This window comes from Eubalaena glacialis, chromosome X (assembly GCF_028564815.1).
Source record: "Eubalaena glacialis isolate mEubGla1 chromosome X, mEubGla1.1.hap2.+ XY, whole genome shotgun sequence".
NCBI lineage: Eukaryota > Metazoa > Chordata > Mammalia > Artiodactyla > Balaenidae > Eubalaena > Eubalaena glacialis.
The window spans coordinates 122,997,342-123,014,362 of NC_083736.1; the positions used below are offsets into that span (position 1 = coordinate 122,997,342).

The 17,021-nt window shown below is 45.0% G+C and overlaps 1 protein-coding gene across 1 annotated transcript in view; it reads left to right on the top strand.

Annotated features, from left to right (window-relative positions):
- The first annotated feature begins 1,042 nt into the window (after nt 1-1,042).
- Nucleotides 1,043-17,021, top strand: part of FHL1 (four and a half LIM domains 1) — a 60,065-nt gene continuing 44,086 nt past the window's right edge. The window contains exon 1 of the mRNA XM_061178458.1: nt 1,043-1,159. The gene's annotated coding sequence lies outside the window, so the exon portion shown is untranslated. The remainder of the gene's footprint in view (nt 1,160-17,021) is intronic.

Sequence of the window (17,021 nt, forward strand, 5' to 3'; positions counted from 1 at the left end):
TCTTTTTGCAAGCCTTTTCCCTGGCTCTTCCTATGGTTGCTTCTTTCATAACTTTCAGGGCTCAGCTTAAATGCCACCTCCTCCTTTCCTAACCACACAATTTGCACCCTCTCCTTTTGCTGCACAGGCCTAATCCCAAATTTGATTATTTTGTCACTTCTTAATCGTCTGTCTCCCCACTAGATTGCAAGCTCCCAGGGCAGGGTGGAGGGTGTCCTGCTCGACTCTGCCATGTATCCTCAGCGCCTGGCACTGTGCCTGGCACACGGTGAGGGCCCAGTAAACCGAAGGTTGAGTGAATGAATGAGTAGCCACGTGCCGCTTTGCCATCAGTGCTTTTTCGAATGATGCAAAGCCCTCTGTATGGTAGCTTTGGGCTCATGATGGGGCTCCTTTCGCTCCCCCCTGGCCGATTACTAAGGGGAAGGGTCGCCGGTGGGTCCTTCGGCGTCGCTCAGAACCACGGGGCTCCTGCAGTCAGGGGCCGAATCGGGGTGCGCTCCGGACGCGGGCCGCTTTGCAGGGGGTGCGCTGGCTAGCGTAGGCCCCCGGTGAGGCCACCTTCGCCCGACTCTCTTTGTTGCTCCCACCTCCCCAGCGCCGGCCGCGGCTGCCTGCAGTGACTCGTGACTCCCCGCCGGCCTCGAGGGCTGCGGCGCGAGGGGCGGGGGTGCCCCGGGCGCCCCCAGCCTGCCCTCCCCTCGGTCTCCGGGGCGGGAGCCGGCCCTCCAGGAAAGCGCTCGCCCCTATCTCCTCGCAGCCACCTTCCCCGCACAGCCGCGCCTTGCAGTCAGCGGACCGCCCCCGAGGCGGGAGCACGTGGCCGCGCGGGGTGCGTGGCGCCCCCGCGCCGCCCCCGGCCGGGCCGGCTCCCGCGCGCGCGCGCACACCCCGCACAGCAGCCCCCGCAGGCCGAGCCCCGGCTGGCGCACGCCCCGCCCCGCCCCGGGCCAGCCGCGCCCGCCCCCGCCCCCGCGCGCGCGCACCCTCCCTCCCCGCCTCCCCCGCGTGCCCCTCCCCTCGCGCCCCTCCCGCGCCCTAGATCCAACGCCCGGCCGAGGGGGCTCAGTCCGCAGCGCCGCCGCCGCCGCCGCGCCTTGGCTTCGGTGCTGGCAGCGGCCGCCGCCGAGACAGCCGCGCGGGCGAGCATCCCCAGGCAGTAAGCCCGCTTTCTCTCCGCGTGTGCGTGCCTGCGTGTGTGCCTCCCGCCCAGCGGGCCCGCGTCCCGGGAGAGAGGCTGCCTCCTACCCCGCAGCCGCCGGTCGCGGGCTGGCCCCCGGGGCGGGTATCCGCGGCCTCGGGCCTCGGCCGCCCGGCCGGGGGCGGGGGCTGCGGGATGGCCGGCCGCGGGGTCCCCTCCTCTGCCCTCCCGCCGGTGCGTGCCTCAGCCTCCCTCGGGCTCTCGCCGCAGGGGTGGCGGGCGGAGGGGACCGGGAGCGCCTGGAGGTGGGGGAAGCGGGAGGGAGGAGGGGGCTCTCCCTGGTTTCCTCTGCGGAATGGTGGGGAGTGGAGAGAGAGGGAAGGGGGCCCCTGGGCTTTCTTCCCGAGGATGGCGGGCAGTGGGGGGGTTGGGGCGAGGTGGGGGGCACCTCTCGGTTTTCTCAACGAGGATAGCCGGCCGGGTTGGGAGAGCGGGTGAAGATGAAATGGGGGGCTCCCCTCGGTTTCCTCCTCGAGGACGGGGAGGGAGCGAAGGGGAACCGGCCTCGGTTCGCACGACGAGGCGGGCGGGGGTGGGCGTGGGAGGGACTGGAGGTGAGGGGCTTCCAAGGTTTGCTCGTCGGGGATGCTGTGGTGGGGAGGAGGAGGGGGAGGATCCGCGCTGGTTCTTCTCTAAGGGGATGGCGAGGGGTTGGCGAATGGGGGTGGGTAGGGGGGGGTTTCAGCTCCAGCGCGAAACCTAGAGAAGCAGGAGGAAGGTTTTGTAACATGGGTTGAGCCTTAGAAGGTGGATTTTCAAAACTGCAGGGTGTGACCTTTCCGTCTCAAAAAGCGTGAAATCCCTACAAGGTGCCGTCTGTTCTAGGCTCTGGGAGAGAGGTTTCTGCTTTCGAAGTTTCTCTTTCTCTTGCATTCCTCGCGGCCTCTTCTCAGGCGTCCAGGACTAGGTGGAGGTTTGGAAATCAGCAAGGAAAGATTGTGTGTGGTTCGTGTTCGGTGCTGTATTATCTTCTGCGTTTGAGACTGTGCGGGATTCTCAGGTTTGTTTTGATTGCCCTTTACAATAAAAACCCTGTACCAGCGAGACCCCTTGGGAAAAGAAGAGAACAAGGTTTATTAAGGGGACTCCAGGTTTGGTTTTTGAATTTCCTGAAGTGCAAGAGATACGTCGTTGTAGCATTTTGCTTGGCTTTCAGAAGACGTAGAAATAGAATAAACGTATGTCTTTGCTGGAAGTCCCCTATATTCATTTAAATTATTCCATTGGGATTATCTGAGCCCCCTTTGATTTGAATTTGGAATAGATCCAGTTTTCCTAATTGGAGCCATCATTTTGTAATTGCCTGTAATTCGTTCCTGGGTTATCAAATCTGTGGCAAGCTTATAGAGCAGTAGGAATAATTTTTTTTCGTTATCTTGATTAAGACAGTTTTAATGTAAATTTTATGTTGTTCTTTGGAAATGTGAACATTTGCAGAATAGCATACATTTAAATTCCGAGCCCCTTGGAATTTTGCAAAGCCTTTCCCTCCCCAGCTCATCTCCAGGAACAGAACCCTCCCCGTTCTTTACACTGAGGAAGCAAGGGCTTCTGGGATGGTAGCTTTGCCTTTGGAAACTCATGCTCATATTTGCTTAGGAAGAATACATATTGAAAAGGTTTAGGCCTTTAATGTGGTGACACTATACGTGCTTTCCCATTTTGGTTACATAAGGTTCCAATCTAGTCTTTACCTTCCGTCTTTAAAAATGCTTATTTAACATTTTTTAGAGCAAATATAATCTTTATGCAACAGGAAATTGGTCAGATACGCCATGATTTGTGTGAACCACCTACCAGTAAGTATATAGTCTAAGACTACCATATGGATTCTGTAACCATATATAGTTTTTGAAATTCTAGGCTACCATTCCCATATTGAATTTTTGGAGAAGGAAAGCGTTTTTTTGTTTTTTGGGTTTTTTTTAACCAAGTCTAGATTTTTGAGTGAAACTTTTAAAAAATGGTGCAAGATTTAAATTGGGAAAATTCCTCATATATGACACCAGGAAATTGAAGCTAATTTAATATGGATCAAACTAATAGACCACTTAAACATGATAATTTATTTGTGTACTGGAAATGATAAACTTGAAATGTTTTAAGTGGAAATAGAGGTTTTGTCTCAAAGGTGGACGAGAATACATTTATTTTTTTTAATAAATTTATTTATTTTATTTATTTATTTTTGGCTGTGTTGGGTCTTCACTGCTGCGCGCGGGCTTCCTCCAGTTGCAGCGAGCGGGGGCTACTCTTCGTTGCGGTGCCCGGGCTTCTCATTGCGGTGGCTTCTCTTGTTGGCGGAGCATGGTCTCTAGGCGCGCAGGCTCAGTAGTTGTGGCGCACGGGCTTAGTTGCTCCGCGGCATGTGGGATCTTCCCGGACCAGGGCTCGATCCCGTGTCCCCTGCATTGGCAAGCGGATTCTTAACCACTGTGCCACCAGGGAAGCCCCGAGAATGCATTTAAACACTATTATTTGCACCATTTCTAATGTTAATGTGATACCCATTCTATATACTGGGCAATGATCTTAAAATAATACTTTAAAAATACAATTTAAATCTGACTTCTTTTTTCTCTTATGAATAGAATGCTGGGAGTGGTGAAATCTTTTGCAGAGAGAAGCATGTGATGGTGGTGGGCCTTAAGTTTCTCTAGACAAAAGGAGTAAATGGAGTGTCTTTTACGCAGCTTTTTAAGAACCTGTTGTTTGCCCTGCGGGACTGGAGAAGGGAAAAAAAAAGATAAGGAAACTTGAAAAATTAACAAAAATATGATCAGATATCTTTCTAAATATTCTTTAAATTTTTGCTCATATCCATTTGAAAAGTAATTTGTAAGTCAAGGCTTTGCGTAAGACATTGACTCTTACCTCTAACGTTTTGAGGTTAAGAAAAAAAACTGTTCACTGAAGGATGGCAGCTAACCTCCTGAGGCTGATCCATCCCTCTTTTCCTGCTTCCCACCTCCCGGTTGCCTTCTTGCCCTCTTGTGCCAGCAACTTCGGCTTTTATAATCTTGTGGGAGTTGAACAAATGTTCGTGCTTGCTTGACCTTTGGGCCTTATCTGTTTGGCTGCTTTCCCCAACTTTTGCCTACAAAATTTTTTTGGTTAATTGAATTTTCCAGTTGTTTAGGTTTGGAGTAAAAGGGAGCAGACTGTAATTATTTTCTCTTAAAAGATCTTTTCTTTCAGCTCCTGTTGGACGAGAGCAAAGAAAGTTTCTTTCTTTTTTTTTTTTGTCAACAGAGTACTTAATTAAGCAGAATATATGACCATTTATTTATTCAACCAACATTTACTGAGTTACCGCCTCTGTTAGAGGCTCTGTGCTAGGTGCCGGGATGCACAGTGGATAAGAAATGGCTCCTGCTTTCTGGTGCAGTTACTAAAATGAAAAATAGACAGTGAATTCGTTGTGCATAATCAAGAGTTGTCCAGAGTCTTTTGGACTTTAGCATAGCACTTTATGTACAGTAAACATGCTTCAGCCATGCAAACAGGGGAGCCGTTTCTTTCCAGGGTATTAGTCACTGCATAAATTCCATCTCACCTTCCCAATGAAGACATACTTTGTCAGTTTGGGTAATAACATGGCTTATAAGTCATCTTAAGGTCAATGGCCTTTTAAAATTTTATGTAACGTAATTAGGACATAGCAGATTCCTTGATATTAAAGTTCAGCATTTTGTATGACGGTATAGAGTAGTGAAAAGACAACCAGGCCAGCATTCCTTCCTGTGACTTAAAGCAGCTTCTGACAGCAAATTGGGCCAAAAAATTTATTTTTCTATGGTCACCTTTGAATTACAGGTACTAACGAATGATGGAGCCCAGAGGAGTAGATAAGACTAAATGGGAGGGCGAGTAAACCTTTGTCCTCCTGCTGGGCTGCCTACCGAGGTGGTGGAGAATTCCCATCTGCAGATAGTGCTAGACGAGTGGTTTTTAACTGGGGCAGTTTTGTCCCCTAGGAGACATTGAACAATGTCTGGAGACAGTTTTGGCAGTCACAGCTTGGGGTGTGTCTAGTGGGTAGAGGTCAGGCAACGGGCTTAAACATTCTAGGATGCAAGGGGCAGTCCCCCGCAACAGAGAATCATGTGACCCAAGTTGTCAATAGTGCTAAGGTTGATGTAATTTCCTCTATGAAATGCAGTAGAACTTAACTTCAGGAGAGTAGAGAACACTAACAGTGTCTTGACGTGACTGAGTTGTTGGCTGAGCTTACTTTACTAGTCTTTAAAGTGACTAGTACCTGAACATCGACCCAAATCACGAAGACCAATAAAAGCTACCATTTATGGTACTTAGCTCTGTGCCGGGCACTTGTATACATTGTCTAGTCTCTTCATTTTTTAAATTAAGAACCAGGCTCAGAGAGGTAAAGTAATTTGCCCTCGGTTGCACAGCTGGTCGCGGTTAGGAGACATCAAAATTAAGATTGTCTTACTCCTCAGAAGTTCATGGTTTTGAGCACAACGTCGTACTGTCTCCCTTGTGGTGTGCTCTATTCAAAGTCTTAACAAAATTAAAATTGCTACATGTCCTATATACCATTGAGTTTGCTGGAGAGTAATTAAAACCATGAACGTTAAACTTGATCATACTTGAAGTAAGTGGCCAGGAGTAGGGGGCGAAAGGGAACTGGTTACTTGAAGGCCTACTATAGTTCTAGAAAATATGTGAGTTGAATTTACACCCATTATGTAATTTGATCCTCAAAGGAACTCTGCAAAGTGGTTATGATGCACATTTCACAGATGAGGTTAGTTAAGTAACTTGTCTAAGATTGCACAACTAATAAGCAGCAGAGTTGGGATTTGAACTTCAGTCCCGTGACTAAGCCACTGTCCCTTGCTGCTTGGTCTGGAGCTTGGGGTTGCTGAAGGGGAGTGAGGCAAGGAGCCTGCTGCAGAGAGGTGGGTGTCTGGTCCTGGGTAAAAAGTCACTTCGGAGGTAATGTGTTGTAGACACAGATCACATCCAGGTGGAGAATGGAGAGGTGAACTCTTATACTCTACCTTCCTCAGCTGAGGAGAATTCAGTTGAACATGAAGTTTGTTCTAGAGATCTACCCGCACTGAGCCTGCCGTTGTCATTTTGGGGAACTTTATTGTCTATCTTCCTTGAAAATTTTACTTTTTATGGTGGTAAAGCTGGAAGTTACCTAATTGTGTTTATATCCTTTCCGCAGCTTACCTTCAACCTTTTTTGGACTGTCGTATAGAACTTAACAATGATAGCATTTAGTTTTGTAGTCTTTGTACACAATTTAAACATTTGTTTTTGCTGTGGACGTTGTTTTTATAACAAGCGTCATCAAATTCATATTTGTGTTTTCCATATGGGGGGTGTGTTTTGTTTTGACAACTAAATATTTATTTTAACTTTTGATGTGTTGTGTTTTAGAGCATAGCAAGAGGAAAAAAAAAAAAAAAAAAAAAAACCCAGCCCAATAGCAACCATATTTTGTCTGGAAAGCTTTTTTTTTTTTTTTTTTTTTTTTTGTGGGTAGAAAAAGTACCTCATGTTTCATTTCATTTACTTTAAACTGGAAAGGAATTTTAACCATGATTCTCAAGGGCCAGGATGCTGGAAAAAAAAAGTTATTTAGATAAAATGTATGTTTTGATTTCCACGTAGGACTGTGAGCCATAGATTCTGATTATAATAATAATGTCCTGATTCTGACTACAGCAGCCAGCCACTTGGGTAATCAACCACTGTGTGCAGACACGCATTGCGATACTGTCTGATTTCGTACCCCCGCCCCATGATTTTAGAGTAGACTTGAGAGATCTGGTAAAACTTGCAAGAATGCACTAATCCTTTTGAAAATCTATTTTTTAAATGGTAAGAGTGGTACTTTTTCATTGTAGGGAAATTTAGAAAATACAGACAAGCCTAAAGAAAATAAAAATCAGTTATAATCCACCACCCAGAAGTTAGTGACAATGTTTTGTATTTCTTTTTTAAATGCAGTGATTTTTTTCATGGTGGACTCAAGTCCATTGCAGAATCTCCAACTTATAAGTGTAGTCTAAGGTTTTTTAAAAATTTTACCAAAAGATCCTCTGAATTACTGTTGCATCTCTAGATAGAAGTCATGGTCATGAAGAGTGAAATGGGAACGCCACCCGAGAGTTAGAGAATGATCATGTGGCCTCCTCATGTAAGCCCCTTAAAATTCTTCCTCCTCCAACTTGAGTAGTAGAATTTCAGCGCTAGAAGGGACTGTCAAGACCCACCCCCCGCTTTGTTTTAGAGATGAGAAAACTGAGGCTCAAAGGGGCCAAGTACCTGATCCAAGGTCATATGATGTGTTAATGTCAGAGCTCCAATTAGAAGTTTTAGGTCCTCCATACTAGGTAAGTTTTAATTTCCTAATTAAAAAATTCACAGCCAGAACTTTTTGTTGCCTTGTCCCTCAAAAGAACAAGTTATTATGGTGAAAGTATATTAACTATATACTGAAGGATACCAAAAAGGCCAATTTTTTCCTAATTTCAGAAAATCATCAAAACAGTTGTTTGCAGAAACTTATCATATTATTTGCTTTACTGAAATTGAACATTAGTGGTGGGGAACCTCTTTTTTGCATCTAGCCTTTAATTTCCTCTGGCCTAGGGAGCAAGTACAAGTACCGAGGCCTATCGAATATGCCTAGAGTCACAGAAATTCAGCAACGACTTCGTAAGAGTCTTTACACATACTAGCCTGAAAGACCCCAATTGGAGCCATCGCTGCATGAAAGTTTTCTTTTCCTTTATAAAATGAAATGTCTGTTAAAATTGTGGTAAAGTTCAAATTGTGAGAAAGAAATGGTAAAGACTGCATTTGCTTCCAGACTCGGGTAGGAAGTTAAGTTGTAGCAAATGCTGGCACAAGCGCATGCGCGCACACCCTCACATGCGATTGTTGTTTTAAATCTGGCGCTGTTAAAAAAAAAATACGTTCTTCGGCTTCCCGCCCTTTCTTTCTTCGCCCTCTTTGTTCTTTCTGTAGCTGTGTGGGCCCCTCTCTCTTCGTGCCTCCTTTGCCTGGGTGTCTATTTTACTCTCAGGGTGACCTTTTTTCGGTCCAATGGACTCTGCCCACTTTTCTTTTTCCGGGCTCCAGAGTCATCATCATGTTTACCTGCCGCTGCGTCTTCCCCTTCCCGCATTTGCCAGTATTACAGTTACCCCAACCTGGGCCAGTTCCATTTTCCAGCCTAGGATGGTCAGGGAAGCTGCTCTCCAGAACAGGTGTCGGGTGAGACCTGGTGTCCCTTGATACAGAAACGTCACTGTTCGAATAGAATTAAACAAAATACATCTGGAGATTACATAGGCTGTGTACACATGTAAACCTGTGAACGCAAAATCATCCCTTTTCTATGGCCGGGGCCCCAGCAAACACTAAAGCTACGTGAAATAATGAATATGGATACTCACTGCCAAGGGCTTACTATTTGAACAAATGAGAAAATTGTACCCTTGCCTAGGGGTGTGTTGTGAAGTAGTTTTTGCTCCTGTTCCTCATTATTGCCTGCTAATGAATATGTGCATTGTCAGTGAGCCGCCAGCTCTTCCCAGCTTCCTGCAGTACACTGTATTTCTCTTCTGAAAATGGGTTTTTCTCTGTATTTAAACCAATGAGATTTGCTTGAGCTTCATTTTGGAACTACTATGGGTGTAAAATACACAGATAGAAGATACATGTGTACTGGCTTTGTAAGTGCAGTGAAACCTAGGAAAAGAAAAGAGCAGTCAAAGTAAGTCTTGGTTGCCAGCACTCTACGTTTTGTGGGATTTATATTTTATTCACGCACCTAAAAACTCTGGTTCTAGGGGCAGGACACGAATAAAGATGCAGACGTAGAGAATGGGCTTGAGGACACGGGGAGGGGGAAGAGTAAGCTGGGACGAAGTGAGAGAGTGGCATGGACATATATACACTACCAAACGTAAAATACATAGCTAGTGGGAAGCAGCTGCATAGCACAGGGAGATCAGCTTGGTGCTTTGTGACCACATAGAGGGGGGTGGGATAGGGAGGGAGGGAGGGAGACGCAAGACGGAGGAGATATGGGGATGTATGTATGCATATAGGTGATTCACTTTGTTATACAGCAGAAACTAACGCAACATTATAAATCAATTATACTCCAATAAAGATGTTAAAAAAATAAAATTAACAAACCAGAAAAAAAAAACAACCCTGGTTCTTACATATATTCAAGGCATAAAATGTTCCATAGACCTTCTAATCACAAGAATTTGTAATATCCACCGAGTTCTAAATGTGCTTTTCAATACTAAGGATGTGATAGATGGGAATGTAGAGATGTTACCGTCAAGGTTGTTTTGACGAGGATGGTACAAAAGTAAATTTCTCTACTCGATTAACAAGTTTTGTTATTCACTTTCAGTTTTAGAGTGCGGATAAGGCTGCTTGGCTCCTGTCAGATTAAAAATGTGTGATTTATTAGGAAGAAGTTAAGGACTGGTTTTTCAGTGAATCTCTGCCGGGTCTAGTATTAGACTTTATTCTTGTTTGGGAAGCTGATGGCCAGCGTCTGTCTATAAACATAATCAATCATCTGTACTTTCGTGTGACCAGTTGAACTGAAGTAACAGGTGCCCCCCCCCCCAGGTTTCTTAGAGACTAAAGAGTGCACACACACACACACATAAATTCCAAAAATTTGTGTATCACTAAGCCATGGTAGTTGATTTAGACATTTGAATTAACAAAATTTTATGTTTTTCAATAGTTTGTAAGAAACACCCTGTAAATAATGGTAGTTTCACATACTTAAAACAATTTTTATAAAAAGTCCTCAGGCAGATGGCTTCTAGAAGCTAAGGAGACACTTTAAGTTCCTTGTCAAAGATTCTACGTCTCCAGATGCCAGGGTCAGTTCAAATTTTCAAATTCTAGGCCCTTCCCTTCTAGGCCATAAGATGCAGAATTTTCCAATGTAGTAAGCACACCTAACCACACTAAGGAAAGAAACCAAGCAGCCAAGCTAATAGGAGGTGAAAATGTATACTTGCATCTACAGATAAAGCAGTCGGCCTTTGTTAGAGAAACTTTTTAAACATCAACTCCCCCCCAATTTATTAAAGAATAACTAACAGATATAATTGTATATAGTTAAAGTGTACAGCATGGTACAATAAATAAATCTATTTTAAATAAGTTACAGTAGATAGATTAGTTTGGGATGAACAAATACACACTACTGTATACAAAACAGAGGTTCGGCTGAGGGGAGGGCCGCTTCAGGGAGGGGCTCAGCCTCGGTCAGCAGGCTTGTTGCTTTTCTGGTCGCCACTCCCCCGGCCAGCCCGGCAAGACGCGCCAGTAGCGGGGCACCGATTCCTCTCGGGCTCGTGGGCGCTGCTCTGAGCAGCGTCCCCCTTTATACCAGAAAGCTGGAGGGCACCATGGGGAAAACAAAACAAGAAGAAAGTGGAGGAGGTGCTAGAAGAAGAGGAAGAAGAGGAAGTGGTGGAAAAAGTTCTCGACCGTCGAGTGGTAAAGGGCCAAGTGGAGTACCTCCTAAAGTGGAAGGGGTCCTCAGATGAAGACAGCACATGGGAACCAGAAGAAAACCTGGATCGCCCCGGCCTCATTGCCGAGTTCCTGCAGTCACAGAAAACAGCACACGAGACAGATAAATCAGAGGGAGGCAAGCGCAAAGCTGATTCTGATGCGGAAGATAAGGGGGAGGAGAGCAAACCAAAGAAGAAGAAAGAAGAGTCAGAAAAGCCACGAGGCTTTGCCCGGGGTTTGGAACCAGAGCAGATTATTGGAGCTACAGACTCTAGTGGAGAACTCATGTTCCTGATGAAATGGAAAAACTCTGATGAGGCTGACCTGGTCCCTGCCAAGGAAGCCAATGTCAAGCGCCCACAGGTTGTCATATCCTTCTGTGAGGAAAGGCTGACGTGGCATTCCTACCCCTCGGAGGAGGATGACAAAAAAGATGACAAGAATTAACTGTCCTGAGTACCAGCCCCTGTCACATCTGACTGTGGGTTTCAAGTGGGGAAAGAAAGAGTTCTACTTGTCTTGACACCATAGAGGTGGCTTGAGAAGATGTCCTTTGAAGAGCCAGTATAGTTTCTGTGCCCTACAGCAGCCCAAGTGCTTTAAAGCTGCTCCATGCTGTATAGTTTGCACACCCATCCCAGTGGAGGGGAAGGAGGGTCAGTGTTTCAAGGCAACCCGTTCTGAACTTTGCTGAGAAAAGCAAAGGACCTTCTATGAAGGACAAAACTTGCAGAATGGGATGTGGGAGGGCTATAAACATACTGTAGATCTTCAAAGAGCATCTCTGCAACCCACAGCTTTCTTCCCAATAGTGTTAACTCTGCATTTTTACAGCATAGCATGTATGTAGTTTTTGGCTATTACTGGTGTATTATTTGGGGTGGGAGGGATGGGGGGGGGAAAGAAGGGAGATGGGTTAGGGTCATTTTTGTTAAAATTTGGGGCCTGATGGGGGAAGTGGTGAAACAAAGGAAAGAACAACTAATGATGATTTGGTTCTGTGTCCAGAATATTTCATCCTTTCAAAAAATGTCATTGGCAACCTAAGTGAGGACTGTGAGAGACTGTTTAAAAGCTGTGAATGCCTGAAACTTAGAAGCCAAGGTGTTCCCTGCCTGAGCTTAATGCTGTTCCCAACAAAGGACCAAGCCAGTTAAGAAGTTACCAAAGCTGCCATTTGGGGGATGGAAACTGGTTGAGGAGGAAAAGTCTTACTGGAGTGGATACACAGGCACATCATTCTGTCTTAGAGGTGATAATTCTTGAAATTGACAAGAAGACCCTTTCTTTTCCAATTATGAAGTTATAAATATCAGCTTCTCCATCCAAGCCACTGGCTGAAGTATTTGGGGAAGGGCAGAGGATGGTATAGGAGGTGGGAGAGTAGGGAAAGACAAGGGCCGGTGCTCTTAGGGTGGAAAACTCTTGGAGCCTCTGTTTTTTGAACTTTGAAACCATTGGTGGCAGGGTTCAGTCACTGACAGCACAAGTTCACTGAATCACTTCAGGAGTTGAATGATTTCTGAAGCCCTGGTCTCAGGAGAAGATTAAACTTTCATACTGGGGCAGTGGTTCACTTTAAAACAAAACAATTTTTTTTAATCCTAAGAATTAACTAAAACCCAAAATGCTGTCTTGAATCATGAGATCCATCAGTTCTTGACATCGTCTAGACCTGCATCTAGAACTCCGTTGTAAAATCATTTTAGGCATGTGTTAGGTTTCTGTGAAAACTTTTGTTTAACTGTTAAACTTCATACCAACACTGTCAGTTTTTGTCTTAATGAAAGTATGGATTTATAAAAAAAAACACAAAAAACAAAATAGATGAACAACAAGGACCTACTGTATAGCACAGGGAACTATATTCCATATCTTGTAATGGAAAGGCATCTGAAAAAGAATAGATATATTCATATATGGATAAGTGAATCACTTTGCTGTGCACCTGAAACTAACACAACATTGTAAATGAACTCTACTTCAATCTAAAAAATGGTTTAAAAAATAACAAGAAAAAAGAAAATGAAGTGTACAATGTGATGATTTGATATACATGTACGTTGTGGAATGATTATCAAGATAATTTAATACCCACTGTATGGAGTATCATTTATGTACAGTAGACTGCATCCAGTTAAGGCACGCAGCTTGACGAGTTGCGGCAGCGGCATAGAGCCGTGTGGCGCTCAGTCCCCCCACGCTTCCTCGTGCTCCTTTTGCAGCGCATCCTTCCCCAGGGAACCACTGATCTGCTTTTGTGTGAGAGCTGCTTTCTAAACTTAGATTTGAAAGTGTGTGGGTCTTTCTCAATCCAAAGACCAGCTATAAACCCAGAACGCTGTTTTCTTCTCTATATTTAAGATCAAATAATATGACAAGGAGATTCCAGGTTTGACTTCTTAGAACCTTTTCCTGGTGGCCTAAAGACGAGTACTTAAGATTTTGCCTGCAAGTAAACCACAGTCTCTGTATTGAATAGCCTCATTACATACTTGGATTGAAGGGAAATCAGAGCCAAGAGAGAAACAATCCTGATAAAACAGAGAGGCAGCATATGCTCTTCTGAAGTAGATAGGGTGAGATGTCAAATCCCTCAAGGACAGGACAAATAAAGTAATTTGAATTTTGCTTCACACTTATTCATAAATTAAAAATGAAAGCATCAGGATAAATGTTTTACACCTGTAGGTCTATACCTCCAGCTAGTGTGTGTATGTAATCATTATTCAGGAATAACCCTATCCCTAGAGCCTTCCAAAAGATTTGAAATGGGTTTCAGAGGGAATTTTCAGTGGATGGAAGGTGTACCATCTTTACACACTTACGTGCAAAGCCGGCTTTTAACATGCTGAATGTTGCTTTCCCATTGATATATTCAGTTGAATGAATGATTAGGCAATTTAAGGGCTAGAGTATTGAGACGCAGTTTGTCCCTTCCTCACTCACCCCCTCAAAATAATTCATGTCACCGTCCTTTTATGTCTAGCTGGCTCTCCTTTCCATTGCTGCCGCTCTGTCCTGCATCTAGTGTCCATCTGCCACTCCTGATTTCTACTGTTTCTGCCCTTCCCTGCTTTCCTTTCCCAGTTTTCTTCCTCCTCTTTTCTGTCTCCCGATGCTACTTCTCTTACGCTGCTCTGCTTTCTCATGACAAAGCTGTTTTTATAAACATCTCCAGACCAAGTCATCAGCAGACTAATTCCAACATGTCAGATGTCATCTTGGAGACTGTTTTTCTTACTTTTTGTTTTGTGGTCCAAGAATTTCTTCAGACTCCTTTTTTTGGGGGCCATACTGGAGGTCTGAGAGTTGTGAATGGTTGGTTTTCACATAATCAAAGTTGAATATGTTTGCAGGGCTATGTTATAGTCAGTCTTTGAAACCATGAATCATTGAAAAGAAATGAATGATGTACATTACAGCGTTCCTGTGAAACTTCCCTTTACAAAGCTACAGCAATTAAAATGGTCTTGAGGAAAGGAGATGTATTGTTCCTCAGAATGTACTGGAAAGGTTTTTTTGGTTTGGTGTTTTTTTTTTTGTTTTTTGGGGGTTTTTTTTGCCACACCGTGCGGCTTGTGGGATCTTAGTTCCCTGACCAGGGATCGAACCCGGGCCCTTGGCAGTGAAAGTGTGGGAGTCTTAACCACTGGACTGCCAGGGAATTCCTGGAAAGGGTTGGTTTTTTTGGTTTTGTTTTAAAAAACAAAAAAACTTCAACATTTGTCAAAATCTGTAGAATGCACAGCAGAAAGAATGAACCCTAATGTAAACTGTTGACATTAGTTAATAATAATGTATCAGTGATGGCTCATCAACTGTAAAAAAAAATACAGTAATGCAGGATATTAAAGGTAGAGGAAACTGTGAAGGAGGTATTGTGGAGGTATGTGGAAACTACTTTCTGCTCAATTGTTCTGTAAATCTAAAACTGCTTTTAAAAAATATTATAAATCTATTATTTTTCACTTGGGATTCAGAAATACAATGAATATATCAGTCACTTTTTATTATTAATTTGTAGATAAAAGCGCAGTGTTTGTTTTTAAGTACTAGTAACGTAAGAGAAGTGCCTCTTCGTGAGTGCTGTAACTTGTACCATCGGTTCCCTGAATAGTGAAAATGTGAGTTCCCGGGAGAGCTGCCTGGCGCCGTTCACTGCTGTCCGGTTGCACAAGAGTTACTGAGCAGGTTAGTGTGAGCACTGTGTTGGGGCTTTGTCTGTCTGCCACCACTGGGGCATCGTGCCATCTTTGTGGTGGAGTGGAGCCCTGGGCTTGACAAATCCCGTGCCCTACAACCCAGTGAGCCCTTTTTTGACCCTTGCATTTGTGGTATCCCTAGCAACAGTGACGATCGGTGAGCTCATGCCAACTCTTGCAGCCAATATCCAGGTCAGAGTTTGATTGCTTTCGGCCAGAGGCTGTTGCTTGGCTTGTAGTAGCATGGACCTGAGACCAGAACCTCTGGGCAATTACTCAGCGTGGCCAGTGTGACAGTAAAGCATGTGAAAAGATGAGGTCTTTTAAGGTCTTATTGCCAGTGGTTTCTATATACTGGAACTGGGTGATTCTTTTTTTTTGACCTGGGTGATTCTTATGAGCAACTACAAGTACGTGTTGCTTCCTTGAGTTGGCTGTGTAAACAGAACATTCTCTGTAGGCGTTAGTAAGTGCGGGGTGGGGGGAGGGGGGGGTCAGGCCTGAGAAGGACATTGAGGCTGAGGGAGACAAGCCAACATTGGGATGGTGTTAAAGTCACTGGAAGAGGAAAAATTGAGAAAGCATCAAGAATTGGAATATAAATGACGGCAGTCACTCAAGGAATCAAGGAATGGATGTCTTGGGGATGTGGTTGTTCATGAAATGCGTCCATCAGGTCTGTGATTAGACGCAGGGTCAAAAACTTCATACAGTTAGCTGCAAAAATACTCATGAAGGGGGGAGTTGGTTATAGAGTTCACCTATTTAACTCATTAAATTTTATTGTATATTGGAAGAAAATTTTTAATGTATGAATCTGTTACGTATACTCATTGTTATACCTGTTATTAAAGAAGCTTTCACGTATTTTTTTTCTTGATTCGCTGCTTGACTGGTCGACTGTACATGCGGTCCTACCTCTGTTGGAAGCAGCAGATTTTAACGGGGAAGGGGAAAGAGGGGACAGAGAGAACCTCTCCCTTGAGTCAGAGTCCGTGATGGAGGCTGGGGATTCCAGTTTGGCTGCCGAGATCAAGGGTTACTCTGGGCTGGTGGTGAACCAAACGGTGGCACAGCCGCTGCATTCCTTGTGGTCACGTTCACGATTGACACCAGGTTCTGTGAGCTGACTTGATTGTACAGCAGTTCCTGTCCATTGTAGAGGCGGCAGAACTAACCGTCTGGCCGAAGCATCCTGTGTTTGCCCCAGGTGTAGACAGGCCCGGTCAGTCAGGAGGCCTGCCCCAGTCATGCTCCTCTCAGCCACGCTGCTGGAAATAGCTAGAAGGCCTGTGGAGGTGCAGTGGCGATGGCAGGCAGGGCGGGTATGTCACAGCGTCCTCTTGCCCCCTGTTGCTCACCCAGTCACTGCTCGCTGCCCTTTGGCTCCTCTTCATCTCCCTTCCCCTCTATCTCCTGTTTACCCTTGATTCAGTTACTTGTGGATTTTCTGTTAAGGAACAAGGAAGCAGGACCTCAGCACCAAAAAGTCAGGGCCCCTTGGCTGAAGCAGTCAAGCCCAGACTTCCCCCACTGCTGGGCTGTTACAGCTGCGTGGGCCTCTTGGGTGTCAGATGGAACTTGGGGTACTTGTAAAAGTTTCTAACATACAGCTTGAAAGTTGATTTGTGTCACCTTATAAACTTATCGTTCCTTCCACTTTTAAAACCCTATAATTTTCCTTTATGTGTGTGTTATTGTCCCTATAGCAGACACTGGCTGCGTGCATGCCGATGTGAAGGGTTTATTCTGCGGCTAATTGATTGGAGCAGGGCTGCCCAGTGGCCAGCATGTAAGGAAACAGTTCATAGGGTACCAAAGGCAGCTTCTAGAGTATGAGTCCGAACACTTCCTTACATGAAATCAGCAAACGTTTATTGACTGCTTGTTCTATGTGCTAGATGCTGTGGGGAACGTTAAAAGCAAAAAGGATCTCTTCAAGGAAGGAACATCCATTCTAATTGGAGAAGCTGTTAGAGACGCATTAAGGATTTAGTGGAAAGAGTACTGAACTGAGAGGGAGGAGGAGGGAGTCGGGAGTGTTGAATCCCAGCCCAAGTTCTACC